The sequence below is a fragment of the Pseudopipra pipra genome, chromosome 4 (genome assembly GCF_036250125.1).
Source record: "Pseudopipra pipra isolate bDixPip1 chromosome 4, bDixPip1.hap1, whole genome shotgun sequence".
Classification (NCBI taxonomy): Eukaryota; Metazoa; Chordata; class Aves; order Passeriformes; family Pipridae; genus Pseudopipra; species Pseudopipra pipra.
This window is the reverse complement of record NC_087552.1, coordinates 62,493,838-62,508,584: the sequence shown is the minus strand read 5'-3', so window position 1 is coordinate 62,508,584 and position 14,747 is coordinate 62,493,838. Positions and strand designations below refer to the sequence as shown.

The window sequence follows — 14,747 nt, the reverse complement described above, 5'->3', positions numbered from 1 at the left end:
ATCCTCTGTTTGGGTTGCTACTGACAGCTACTGTATTCAACCTTTTCTGCTTTGTTCATACTCAAGCCTCTCCCATTGTAGCAACCTTTTGGTCTTTTCAGTCTTAAGTACTGGCTTTAAAGTTCAATCTGAGTTGGCCTCTGCCCGCTCTCACTGTTAAGGGTTTGAATATCGAGCAAACTATTGTAATTTCATGGTGTAAACTAGTATATGAAAGCACGACATGATAAAAGTCGTGTCACTAACAGTGAGTTTGTCCCTAGTTTTATTGCCAATTACAACAGGATGTGATAGTGACCGGATTATATCCAAGTGCATGACTCATGCCATGGATGATTAAAAATCCCATAGCGACTCTAGGTTATTGCATTCCACTTTGCTGTTCATTTAAGGGGCATTACCTCCATTGTAAGCTTTATGTCGTTAATTAATAAAACATTAACCTGAGAACAGAAACAGGAGTCTATAGGTAGTACACACTAAGCCACTGGAAGATTGTTCAAAGTCATCATCTTATTCCCCAAGCAATTATTGAAATAATTTGCAATTGCATGGCAGACTTTTTGCATAGATCCACTCATCTTCCATTTATGGTTGTAATGAAAATCAAGGTTTTAAGTACTTCGTGTGACTCGGTCTGTGAAAGGTAATTCAGTGTTCCAGACAAATATAGGATGCAAGAGCGTGCTGCCCAAGCACACAAGCAAGTTATACAAGTGCTAAAATACACTGTTAAAGAGGATCTTGGGCATATGGTTGAATTTAGTTACTTCTGTGTAAAATTAATTGCATTAAATGATAAAGCAATGCACAATACCACCATTATCTGGAGATTGTGTTGCTCAATCTATAATTTAGTTATTTTGAAAAGGAAGGCAGATGGGAGGAAAAACTTTACATAACAGGGTACACTAAAATCTAGAACTGATTGCAGAGAGCTGTAGAAAGTAATTTTGTGCTTTAGGCGACAGATAAGATTAATGGTTCATACATGCCTATTAATGTAGAAAAAACCTTAAGGTGTGTACACTAACAGACTCACAGGTATCTATTTTTCTGAAACACTGTGGACATTTCTAGAAAGCTGACAGTTGCATTCTCTGGGGCAGACAAAACAAGGAAAGCATTAAAATTAATCTTAATAAAAGAGTCCTTACCTTGGTACTGTTCCAACTGCAGCCAGCAATCCATTCAGTAATGGACCTTTCCTCTCACAACAGATGCAGATAAGGACAGAAATTATTAATGCTACTGTTGAGACTAAGTATACCAAGGACTCCTTACCTTAAGAAGGAGATGTGCCCTTTCCCTTGAATTGTCCTTTCCTTGTAGAACCTTTGTAAGATACAGATAACTACACAGTCTCACTTCAATAAAATTTGTCAGAGCTATATTCGGTCCAGCCCCATAGTCACATCTTATCAGAGAATCACAGAATATGCTGAGTTGGAAGAGACCCACAGGGGTGGGTCCAACCCTTAGCCCTGCACAGGACCATCCCCAAGAGTCACACCATGTGCCTGAGAGTATCATCCAAAGCCTTTGTGAACTCTGTCAGGCTTGGTACTGTGACCACTTCCCTGGGGATCCTGTTCCAACGCCCAACCACCCTCTGGATGAAGAACCTTTTTCTGACATCTAACCTAAACTTCCCCTGACACAACTTCAGGCCATTCCCTGAGGTCCTGTCAGTGGTCACCACAGAGAAGAGATCAGTGCCTGCCCCTTTTCTTCCCCTCACAAGGAAGTTGTAGACTGCTCTCCTTCAGTGTCCTCTTCTCTAGGCTGAACAGATCAAGTTCCCTCAGCTGCTCCTCATACGGCTTCCCCTCGAGGTCCTTCACAGTCTTCATTGCTTAGTATCTTTCTTATAGTGCTGTAACCAAAACTGCAATATAACCAAAGCTCCCACTCTGCTCTGCACTGGTGCAGCCTCACCTTGAATATTGTGGCAGTTTTGGTTACTGCAATATAAGACAGATATTCAGCTGTTAGAGAGTGTCCAGAGGAGGGCAACGAAGATGGTGAAGGGCCTTGAGGGGAAGCCGTATGAGGACTGACTGAGGTCACAATGGCTAATAGTGGTTATTCAAGGATGTAGTGAGAAACAAAGCAAGTTTAACTGGCCAGATTCTTGTTATTGGTTTCTTAGCAACTCCCTAACTTACAGTATGTATTTGGATCCACTTTCCAATCTCCTGTGTCCTTTCTCCAATTTATTTATATTTTTTTGTTCCAACATCCTATGGCAATGAGTTCAACAGGATCCATACATCAGGTTGTCGATTTTAATTGCTTTTCTGATGACTTGTTTGGAATCTCCTTAATTCTTGTGTTGTGAAACTTATCAGCCATACCCTTCCAAAGTGAAGTAGTGGTGGTTTACATGATCATTGGTACATTAACTGCTTGGTTCCCTGGGCACACTCCTGTTGCGCTACATTAGGCAATTATGCCTCACAGGTTGTATCTATATTAGTCACCAAAATAGTTCTCATTTTCCTAAACTTGACAAGACATCCAGTTTGCATACTCCAAGACTACTCTGCCTCACAAGCCAGAACATGTTTTGGTTTACTGAAATTCAAACAAAATCACCCTGTTTTTGTACCACAATCTTCCCAATGTGTCCAAGGAATCTCCCCTCATCTAATGCTTTAACAGGCAACCTCATCCTTAGGTTTCTACCCTGCCAGTAGTGACTTGGTGTGTTTATTTTAAAGAGGAACTGGTCTGGACAGGAAATATCTGTTTTGGTAAAATTCTCTACTTCTTTTTTTTTTTTTATTTTCCCTGAGCTGCTGCAGTAGTGCCAGAAACTGGTGCAAGATATCACTCAGAGCAGAGACAAAACTGAAGTGGAGCTAGATGCTGTAGGACAGGGAGAAGCAGGACCAGCAAAGGGGAGTTATCAACAAAATAGAGCACTACAGCCTACAGAGACAGCCTATTGCTTGTGGAGTCCTACAGTGTAAATACCCTTTTAAAGAAAGAGGCTCAGAGTGGGAAGTGAAGAGCAGAGGTAGTTAATCAACACTTGAAAAAAAGCTGGACTACTATCAGACTACTCTGAGTTATTAGTTTGCCTTTGGGCCAATATTTAATAATTTTTTTCTGCACATTTTTCATCCTCTCAAGCTTCCTGCTATAAAATTCCTTGTTCGGTCATTTACTTCCATTTTAGAAAAGGTTTAATTAAAACTCTCTCCCCTTCACTCACATCTAATTTGATGATAGCTTATGCTGTTTCTACTTCAGTTGTGATACAATAGAACTGTAGAACTGGAGGAGAGAGGACCAGCAGTTTCTGGCTATCCCTAAAGTCCTGGAAAAGGGTATATTGTAGTTATGTAAAAGAATAGAGATTCTTGTACTTGCTGGTTTTTGTGGCTGAGGAATACAACCCATCAGAGTGTTAAATATCACAAGTGTCTGACATGCCTGCTCCTTTTTTGCCTTCCTGTCCAAGCCCTTTCTGAGAGGAGACTGTGTGTGCATTGGGCTTTCAAAGTGGTTTTTGTTCACTGACATTGCACAGCAAAGGTTTATGCACATCATAAGTGTCAGGTATGCTCCAGAGCTCCACAAACTGCTGCAATCCCCTTACTCACAAATCTCACTGTTGAGGGGCAGAGGGAAAATCATTCTATTGGCAAACTTATTAGCCTTTTTCCTTTCATTTATTTTATAAATGAAAAATAGAGTGGATTCTCAATTAGTCTCACTATGTCTGGTCTGAAAGTAAGAGGTCAGCCAACTCTACCAGTAGAAACAAACATGTCCTATAGCAATTCTGAGAGCTTTTAGCAATATGTATATTAAAATATTTCTCTGGTCTTATGCACATTTTCTCTTCTTCTTCTCCCTACTTTCCTGACAGTTAAATCGTGGACGTAAACCTCTCCAGTCTGATATACAACAATGAGGTCTGCTCAATAGATAGTTAAATCTAAAACTGCTCATTGATGTTCCATAGCACATCATGTATCAATTAGTGAGATGAAGACAACATATTAATTGTGTCCCTGAAAGAATCTTCTGCATGGCATTTAAGCTTCAGACTAAACAGTGTGAAAGTGTAACACGGTGTTCTGCAGAACACCGAGAGCAAATATCTGCCCTGCAGCTTAATAACCGATTATCAACAAATGGTATGACATTTAAATAGAACCACTACTGTTTTATCAGCTGCACAAAACAAGCTGATAATCTTCAAGTAAACATGATAATAATGCCACCGAATTCAGTTTTTCCAACTTTGTACTCAAGATCTTAACAGACGTAGAGAGAAGAGCCAGCACAGAAGAGGGAAACACCATGAATTTGTCTAAACTGAAACTCATGATAGTGTTAGTTAGTACAGGCCCTGTTTGCTATTTCCCCTTCTTCCCTAGCAGGGAACAAATCAATTCACATGCAGTTAATAAAAGCTGGAAACTAGCCTGATTGTTTCATTAGACTGCAAAAGCATAACCCAGGGATGTAGGAATGGTAAAAAACTAACTTGTGTAATTACTGTTGCAAAAGAGGCGTGCAGCTTCCAGCCAGCCTGTAAGAAGCAGCTATGTGGTGTGCCAGAATAAGATAGGCAAACTTTTAGTGTAGCCACTCTCACCTTTGTGAATTCTTAATGTCTCAAAGGAAGGAAAAAGATGATATACCTTAGTAACTTTTCTCTCTGCAGTACCTGCCACCACAGCTGCTTTGGGTGGACACATAAGCTGTATACCACAGATATATATGCTATTTTCATGGAATACCCTGAATATATCTAACTCCTTGAAATAGTTGAACGCTGTTGTCAGCTCTAGTTTTGATATGCCCTCAACAGTCCTCAGGGCAGCAAGGTAGGGTAAATGCTATATTCTGCAGATCTAAGAGACTTTGCACTTCTCTCAAAAGAGAAATTTGGAAAATTTTGGTGATCTCCATTCATTCTCCTGTGGTGGTCCTTTTATTACTATGATTTTTCTCTTCGACCCCTCACATAATTTGGTAAAAGCATGAAATTCATTCCTGAAGCTCCTTAAGCTGCTGTCCCCACCTTGCTTTTCCTCATTTCTGCAAGACCAGAACACTATGTTATCTGAGGCTCAATTCTGCCCCATGGCCTCCACATCCTTATGGCTTGATTTGTCACTTGATCATTTTGATTAATATTTGTTTCCATACAGGTGCAAAGCACTGCCGCAGCACCCTGCTGTCTGTAGTTATCTCAGCTTCAATTTTTCTTGAAACCCTAACTTTAAGTCTTCAGCTCCTTTCTCTAAGTAATTTAGACCTAATTCCCAATGGACCTAGTGCATAATGTGCTGTTCCTCACTTATGTATGGGGATATTACCTTATGCCCACTCTTCGTCCCAAAATCCACAACAGCAGATACAATAGCCAGACTGTTTACCACACAGGACCCCTACAGCTTCCAGACCTCATTAAGTGACTTTTGTCCTGATCTACATCGGTTGATTAAAGTCTAGTATTCTTTGTGGGATAGGATATACCAGGGACAAGATAATTTCTTAAATGAGAGGTTAGATTGCAGCACCTTTACATATACATCTTTGCTCTGACTCATGCTTGTACACATAGCTCCACAGAAGCCACAGCTGTCTCTGGCCAAATCAAGACTTGTTTGTGTCTTGTTTATCAATCTCTGACTGACCACAGATTTTCAATATAGCAGATTACATGTGATGTTATTCCTTGGATCCACACTTCTGTTGTGGTAAGCTGTATGTGAAAATGCATATGGAGAAGACTCCAACTGCATTTGGACACTGACCAACCAAACCTATTCTAATTCACTGTTGCCTCTAATCTGAAGTGATTTGAACTACTGATACAAATTGTTGTTCTACCCAAGATGCCAAGGAAACACTTGGAGATCAAAGTGAGGGAGCTTGTAGATATGAGCAATGAAAGGGATAATGTGACAAATTCAAGTGACTGTGGAGACTGAGAAGAAGACCTCACAACTTTTGACCACATGTGGCTTAACTTCTTTTTTCAAAAGGCCAAGGAGGGAGGAATCTGGCTGTGACTTTCTTTCAAGTTGCTCTCTTCTCTACAACATGTTCTTTCATGTTTGCAGGGATTACCTTAAAATACTGACAGCTCGGCAGACAAAATATTTTTTTAAATACAGTTGCTCTTCTTCAAGGTTAGTGTTAGGTGTTTTTCCATTAAACGAAATCACTTGCTTTCTGTAGTTGTGTAGAATGATTTCAACCCTGTTGCCCAAGTTTAATAGTTGATACCACTCTCTTCAGAGTTTCCTGGCTCTGTGTTATATCTTGTTCTATTTGCTTCACTTGCTCAAGACCTCCAATAGGTTATTTTTTAATCCTTTTTAAAAACAGCTTGCAATCCAAAAAAATTTTTACAGGAATAACTTCCTATTATACAATCTGAAGGGTTTTTTTCAGCTGGTAATCCAAATATCTTCTAATTTTACCTAATTTTTCTTACTTTTAAACTTAAATTAAAAAGTATAGTTGCTGTATGACCACAAAAAAAAAAAAAGAAAATAATAATTAAAAAAAACCCTAAACCAAAACAAAAAACCTTGCCAATTTGTAAATCAAGAAGCAGTAATAAAATAATGGAACAGTAATAAACATTTCTTCTCCAAGCTCTGTGGTGCACCACAAAATCTAATTGTTTCACAATTAGAGCAACCTGATTTGACAACTCGATTGTTAAACAAATTTTTACTATTTTTCCTTCTACCCATTGTCTGTGATGTTTGTTCATAAAATTTCTTCCTGGTAAAAGTCTAGTAAGAGCCAAAAGCTTCATTCCCCCTCCACTATAACACCCTGTTTAGGAATGAGGAACAACTCCTGTCTGCTAAGCCAAAGCCATGAGTGAGCTGTGTCTGTTGGTATGACTCCTCTGTTTCAGTGCAGTGGGGAAGAGAAAGATAACCCCTTGCTTCATTACTTGTTCATTTTTTTTCTTTCTCCTTCATGGACTAGTTTTGTCTGACTTGAAAGCCAGAAGACATTAACTCTCTTTAAGCAGTTTGAGTTACAGCCTAGCAGCAGAAATAAGGAGTTCATTTCTATTTCTTATCAGCCACTGTTTTGAATATGAAGGAGGACTAAAGATTAATCTTCAGTGATTTGCTGTACCTATACAGAAATTATAGAACGTATAATTTGACTTTTTGTTGCTATAACATGAGACTCACTGGGAAACACACATCCCTGAGGTATAGAGAGATAACTAGGGGTTAAGGATCTGGCATTGGATAGGGGAGACTACCCCATATTGCAGCATAGTGGTATTTAGAAAGTTTTGGGTTTGGAAAACAAAACAAAACCCACAAGAACAACACCACCCCCACCCACCCTCACCCAGATCATGAGAATTGAGAAGCAATTTTTTTCCATCCTTTGGTTTTCTCCATACATCCACTTTCTTTCTGCTCTTCTTCCCCTGCCCTTTCAGCACTACGACTAAGCAATACAGAGCAAATCTCATTTTCAGGTTGAGGAACAAAACTCCTCCTCATTGTGAGGAGTAAAGGAAGGGAAGAATGAGGAATATGAGGTTGACAAGGCTAGAACAGAGGCTGATAGGGAGAGAATCAAACCTGTCTGGACTAGGAGCCTGGTAGGTATCAGGTCTTGTTGCTTAAGGAGCAAGTTGCTTAAAAGCAAGTTGCATGCAGACCCTGGCATCAGCTGGCTCTCCAGTTCTCTGACACTGATACTGAACAAGTCAGGACAACCATTGCAGATATTTGAGACTAAAGGAAACATTTGGACTGTATATACATTTTGACTCATCCTATTATATTACCGTTAAATAGTCTACCAGTACGAGAGGGAAGTACTCCCTGTCAAACTATGGTTCTTGACCTGCCTAACTTCCAGCTTTGCAGCCTTAGAATTTTGAACTCTATGATTTAGTGCGAGTGGATTTGTTAGTTCTTCCAAATAAGGTGTTTTGGGGATTTAGCAATAATGTGGTACTCCAAAACACTGGGGACAACTGAGAAGATAATTTCTGAACAAAACCACAGAAACAAAATTCAAAGCAAGCAGGTAAGCAAATATACAGACTCTACTTCTGGTATTGCCAGTTATTGCCTCCTGCCTCTGAGGATAGATGACACAAAAAAAGTGCTTACAGGAGGAAAGTATTTTATAGATGTTGGGTATTGTTCCTCTTAAAAATCTCGAAGATTTACTCCAAATCAGTTAACACCAAATGTTATTAAAAGGAGATGGGTTTGTTTTTCTGATGTGCTTGGGAGATTTGAAGCAGTCTGTGATCTTTGCTTGCCTTTCACACTGTGTGTCTAAGCAGAGAGTGCTTTCTGTGATTTGTTTTCTTCTACCTTAGGACTCAAAAAGATAATGGATAAAAAGAGATACAATATCACAACCTCAGCTTAAACCTGCAGTACTCATTAGTGTTTTTCGGAAAAATATCTTAAACCTTTACCCCCTGAATTATCTCACCATAAGTAACATAGGTAAGACAGAATTAGGCCCCTTGACCAAGTAAGGAGTATCTTAATATATTTTATTAAGAAGGATATGGTGCAAAGATTTCCCAGCCCTACTTTCCTGCCTTCCAGTTTAGAAAACATCCTTCACAGTTTTAAAAATTTATTTAGACCTAAACTAGATCCCACAAGACCAAGAGAGGAGATTCCCATTAACTTATATAAATACTTGATCATCCCTCTTAAATACAAACAAGCAAGGATACAAGTCTCCATCTATCTGTTGCAAGTTTCCTCATACATTACTACACATTGTAAGAAGCCACCATACCTTTTCTTTAAATCTTACAATCATAAGATTATTTCCTTGTATATTGGTTAGAATATTTATGTCAGACCCCAAGTTTACAACTCAAAATTTTTGCCAAGGAGCTGAAGCTCCCCATGACTTTTTGTTTCCTTTCTATAATGAGTATTTTACTGTGCTTGAAGACAGAAGCAATTTGCAATAAATCCACCTGCCAAGTTAGCATATGATTAATATATACTTACAGCAATTAAAGAAAGCATTACTGAATTTTTTTTGCCTCCAAAGAATGCCACAGTTACAGAAAAATACCTTCAGAAGATAAAAGCTGTGGCATTACAGGTACAGACTCCTCTCAGTCAGAAGACTCCCCATAAAAACAAACCTTTTGTGGATCAGTAAAGAGATGAGTTGTTGCTGGGCATCCTCTGCTGTGCTGGCCCTCAAGAGAAAGAATGAGAAAGTGAAGAGCTTCTTCCTTCCTTCTCAGTCAGCAGAAAAGGCTCTGAACAGTTTTAGTAAAGACAGCCAGCCCTTATGTCCTCAAGTTGAATTTCAGTCAGTGCATGGCTGACGGAGGGGAGGGCGAGGCGTGCCTGCTGTCCCAGTGGGCTAGAAACTGCTGAGGTCTCAGTCTGTCAGTCTTATGCACAGTAACCAAATACATCATAAAACACACCTCCCTGTTCCCCAAGAAAACTCTTCCTATGTCCTGCACGTTTGCTTCCTGCGTTGGAGTGGTAATTACTTAGCCTTAAATTTCTCAGGAGGAAAGACACTGAATAACATGTAAGGAACAAAGTCAGCTAATGAGTGAAGAAGTGTACAACAGATAAGCTAAACTGTTGGTTTAATATTGTGCAATTAATTGTACTAGAATAAAGTTGAAAGAGGAAAGATCAGTGAGGTAAGTCTTCAGAGAAAGTATGCATTTATTTGCTTTATCTGATAGGTTTTTGTGTCAGGCAATCTGTTTTACTGCAAGAAAAGCTTCAAAAAGACAATAACACCTGTCTTAGAAGGTCTTTGGGCTAAGAAAATGAAAGACAGTTTCTTAAATTAGACATTAATACTCTAATAAGGAATTACTAATAATTTAAATATCCAGTTCTTTACTTGCTGTCTTTCATTTGATCTTACCTTATGTAGCATTCTGAAGAACAGACAAGCTGACTATTTAAAGAATAGGCACATCTAAGAAATCCTGTGTTTTACAGCTTCAGTCACATGGATGAGAAGAAATTAAGTAAATTTGAAGCTGACTCCAGCGTCTAGTTGTTTCTTTCAGAACTCTTTTCAAATCAGTGTCTTTCCCTGCCTCAACTTTACTGGAACCCAGCTTTGGGCTCCAACTATCACAGCAAGTTCCTCAGACTCAGTACTATCCAGCCAAAGTGACCACACACTTCTTGAATAGGCATTGGCAGAGAACAAACTGTTGTGATTACATTAGTGCCTCACTTAAGGGTCTAAGTATGCTTCCTCTAACATCTGCCAGACCTTCTGGCTTGGATCCAGAAGACTGTAATAGCAGTGCCAGTAACACTTATGGGTGATACACCCTTTTTTCCCAAAGACTCATTATCACTGATATTAAATATTAACACGGTAGTGACTACAAACACCAGGTTTGGCATTGTGCTTCACTATCTAGTAGATAAAGAGCTTCTTGGTAGGATGTTCACAGCACTTTGGATGAAGAAAACAATATGAGAAAAAGAAACAAAAGAAGAAAGGGCAAGTCCCTGTTAGTCATGCAATACATTTGCATCTCATCCTGCTGGAACCTTCTGACCACCAGATCGCTCTAAAACATCAGTGAGGTGTTTCAGGAAGTACTGAACAGTTGCACTAGTTTTCAAGACTATGGCTGAGCCACGAAGAGTTTGCTGAGGAGTTTGTGTCTCGGGACTACGCAAACGCTTTAAAGAAAAGCGTATACAGTGGACAGTGAGTCACAGAACGTGCTGCCGAGTTAGTCTCTTATAACCACGTCATACTGACTGCTTTGGAGATTTACAGCTCAGAAACCTGCTATGGGGATGGTACCAGCAGCCATTCTTTGTGGAAACAGACTAACACTCCCTGCCTGTTTGGCTTTCCCCTAAAAATTTAGGGCACTTATGTTTCCAGCAGTGCCATTATAATCACCCCTAACAGTGTAGGAAGTGGGAAACTTTGCTTCAGTCCCTGAGCATAAGATTCAGTTCCATTCCTCTAGTTCCTACATCAATTAGGCTCAGACTAGGGGAGACTTGGAAAGACACTGCTCCTGATGAAGTGGTACCCAGAAACTGTACATACTGCAAAAACAGCAGACACGTACAGTTATCTACTGTGTTTAGGGCTATCCAGTTCACAAAAGTGAATTTAAAATCAAATTTGACTGGACTTCTATAAAGTAATTTTTGACTCTTCCAATTCCATTCAAGTCATGTGTTGAATTTAACCTAATATGCTAAATAAACTGACGTATAATCCTGTTAATCTGCAGTCACCAAGTGATCATCATTCCAGCCTGGAGCTGGATTTACAGGAGATTAGAGTGGAGAGTCTCCAAACTGGCTCAGAGACAAGAGGCAGTTTTAGGCACAGCAACCCACAGCAGCACAATGTCCACAGTGCTGCACATGGGGAAGGGCACAGGACAGAACCAGACCTGAGACCTCACCTGTCACACTGGGCCGGGGGTTTGTACCAACTCACTGTGCAAGTGCAGGAGGCTCATCATTATGCTCCTGTAGTCACTGCAGAAGTAGCTCCAGACTGGAAAAAATAGGCTGTGGACAGACTGCACTGAAATAAGTCTTAAGGAATTTTCCTACTAACAGGACAATATGGTGAAAGTGTTGAGCTAGCAGGGTAAGGATCAAGGGCTGCTAAGCCCCCATTGTGTTTTCCCCTGGAATGACACAGGCCATAGCTGACAAAAATATCAAGTGTTCACCTCAGTGGTTAATCTCTGATCTCAAGAGAGAGCATGCTGGTGTACATGATGACTCCTGTACCAGAATTACTTCTCTGTGGAACTGCACAAGAACTTAATCCAGATACCAAAACTTTGATGAAATAATCGAAGAAATTTCATGAACTTCAATACTCACTCAAGTTTATTTGCAGTCCAGTCACTTGTGCTTGTTTTCCACTGGGAATCTTTTTCTTTATATATCTGAATGTTTTGCTGAACCAGAACAAGCCATACTTAATCCTAGAGCACAGAACAAGGAGTAGAAGATAAGTGGAAACCCTGGAAGATAAGCAAAAGCCCAAACTTTTTTTCAGTGTATAACACTTATGTTTTGAACAATTGAAGACCTGGCTTTTAAAATTAACTTGGTTTCTTTTTTAAGAACCGTATTAACTATGCACGAACACTTACTTGAAATTGCAAAAAGCACAAGCTATATCCATTATTTCATAATGCAATATTTATGGAACAGATATTTCTACTCCTTTCTATTAGTATTTGCATTGTTTGTTGTTTTAGTCTACTTCTTTGGAAGATTATCTATCCCTAAAAGAGAGTTTAGTCTTGCATGAGAAATTCCATTCTAACAGCCCCCTCTGATCCTACAAAATACATGCTAATGTGAGATGTAGCACTACTAGACTAGACTATACTAATAAATATGTTCCATTGTGCATAATGTGATGAACTAGGATTTTGTGAAATAAAAATATGCCTCTGGGATTTTATGGCAAATACTAAGTTTTATTCAAGAATAAATTGTGGTTAATTATCTGTCTCAAAGGATGAGAGTTCCAGGGTTCTTATTGCTAATTCAAACAACCATAGTGTCAGTTATTCAGCCGTAATAGTAATTAGAAAGCCACCCAAAGGAAAAGATCCTTCCTGGAAGCTGTGCAAGTGCTTTAGGCAGGTCAAGGAATGTAAACCTTTTATAATTTTAAGGTGTGTTATAAATAAAATAAATAAAGAATAAAAGTTCACCATTCCTAAACAATGTTTCTTTTTTTTTGATGTAGAAGCTATATCCTGAGTTATTTGAACAGAATAATGGATATGAAAACAGATATACAAAAGGAAGAAAGACCTGGAATCTGATGTGTCCAAGATAATTGTAGCAGATACACTAAAAAAAAAGGCACATCCCATAAGTTAAACACTTGCTTTAAATACAAGACAAAAATATAACTGTGGAGGCATCCAAGTGATTATAAGGAGGCATTATTAGTCAGCTCATAAGGAGTCTGGTCATACAAACTTTAAATTAGAGATCACAATTTATGCAGCATATATATACTATAGTTATGTACAGGTGAAGAGGGCACAAACCACCATGTCCCCACTGCACACATACACTCTTCTCTTAACATGCTGGCTCAGAATGCCCCAATTCAACATCCCAGCTTGTACAGCACATAAATATACGAGAAAAAAATTGTTTTTTATTAGATATATTCTTCTACTTACTACAGTTTTAATTCAGGCTGAAATTTGTTCTCTTAGTCATTCTTCCAACAAATCTTCAGTTCTTCCTCTTCACCACTGCCAACTCTCTTTTATAGTGCTTGTCCTAGGAGTGTTAGTCCATCCTTAATTCAGATAAACTGACTAATTAAGCAAAGCTGTTCAGCTGCATTCCTCTGCTCAAGTGTTCCTGGAAGGGGAACAAATCTAAGAGAAAGATTCACACTTTATGACAGCTGGGAAAAATGGAACCACTTCCTTGAGCATTTTGCCATGAATAACGCTCTTGGGAAAAAAAATTAAAATATCACATGAATTATATTCAATTTAAATAAAAAAGCCATAGAAGATTTTGCCTTTTATTCAGTATTTCAAAATTTCTGTCATTCCAAACAATGCAAAATTATGCAAAAAGATCCCCATAAATATAGTTTGTGATTTCTTTAGGAACAAAATAAGCTAATTCTGACTTCTTTTATAATACCTCTTATATTTGAGCATCAGTTTAGGGTAGGGATTTAACTACTCTGAGATATGAATACAGATCTTTAAACTCATACAACCTAGGGTTATTCCCCAATTAGATTCTCAAAGAAAAATTATATCTCTGAGATATTTTCAGTAATTTTTTAGTTTAATTCTTTGGTGTTCGAAGTAATTTCTATATGAGCAAACATTGATCTTAAAGAGTGATTACAGCAGAAAGACTGATGGCACCCTTGGCAGTAAGTCAAGGGATGTGATAATGGACAATGGCTTGGCATTTTGCAATGCTGCCTCTACAACACCCCATCAAGCTGTGGGTACCCTGGGACAGGATAGAGATGTGCAAATGAATGGGAGCTCAGAAGCTGCTGGGGTGTCAGAGCATCCAGCATAGAAATAGAGTGTGAGGGAGTTCAGTCTGGGGAAGTGGAGGCTTAGGAGTGAATTTAATTACTGTCTTCCACTTCACAAGGTAGGGGAAGGGAAGAAAGGACATAGACAAACTCTTCTCTGAAGCAATCATCACCAGGTGCAGAAAGAGAAATTCTTGTTGTAATGTATGAGAAGACAATGTTCACAATGTTAGGTTGGAAGAGGTGCCCCGAGAAGCACTGGCTTCCGAGGAACCTGATTCAGCACTGAAGTTAGCTCCACACCACTACTCCAGAAATCTGTCCTAGGTGAAGTCCAGAGATCCCTTCCAACCTAAATTATTTCATGGTTGTATGACAGAAGAATTTTAATAGATATAGCCTGTGACAACGTAAATTATACAAATTCCCTTAAGGATTTAAATTATACTACCAGGCTTTCTTTCTAGTTGGCATACTTTGCTTTATTTTAGGCCTTCCCCTGTATATAAAGATCACAAAAGCAGATGAACTAATAAAACCAATTAAGACATTTTTGTACTGACAACTGCCTCCTGTAGTTCCAGTCCAAATCTCCAGTCAGTGGTCAGCATGAGGATAATACATGTACAAATCTTAGATATTTCTGATTAAGTGTAGAAATGAAATCCAGTATTTAGGAAAACACATTAACAACAACAGAAAAATTCAGG

General features: G+C 38.9%; 1 protein-coding gene across 3 annotated transcripts in view; it reads right to left on the bottom strand.

Annotated features, from left to right (window-relative positions):
• SLC2A9 (solute carrier family 2 member 9) overlaps window positions 1–9,494 on the bottom strand; it is a 105,308-nt gene extending 95,814 nt beyond the window's left edge. For all 3 annotated transcript variants that reach the window (XM_064653233.1, XM_064653235.1, XM_064653234.1), the window contains exon 1: window positions 9,152–9,494. The gene's annotated coding sequence lies outside the window, so the exon portion shown is untranslated. The remainder of the gene's footprint in view (window positions 1–9,151) is intronic.
• Between the last annotated feature and the right edge of the window lie 5,253 nt (window positions 9,495–14,747).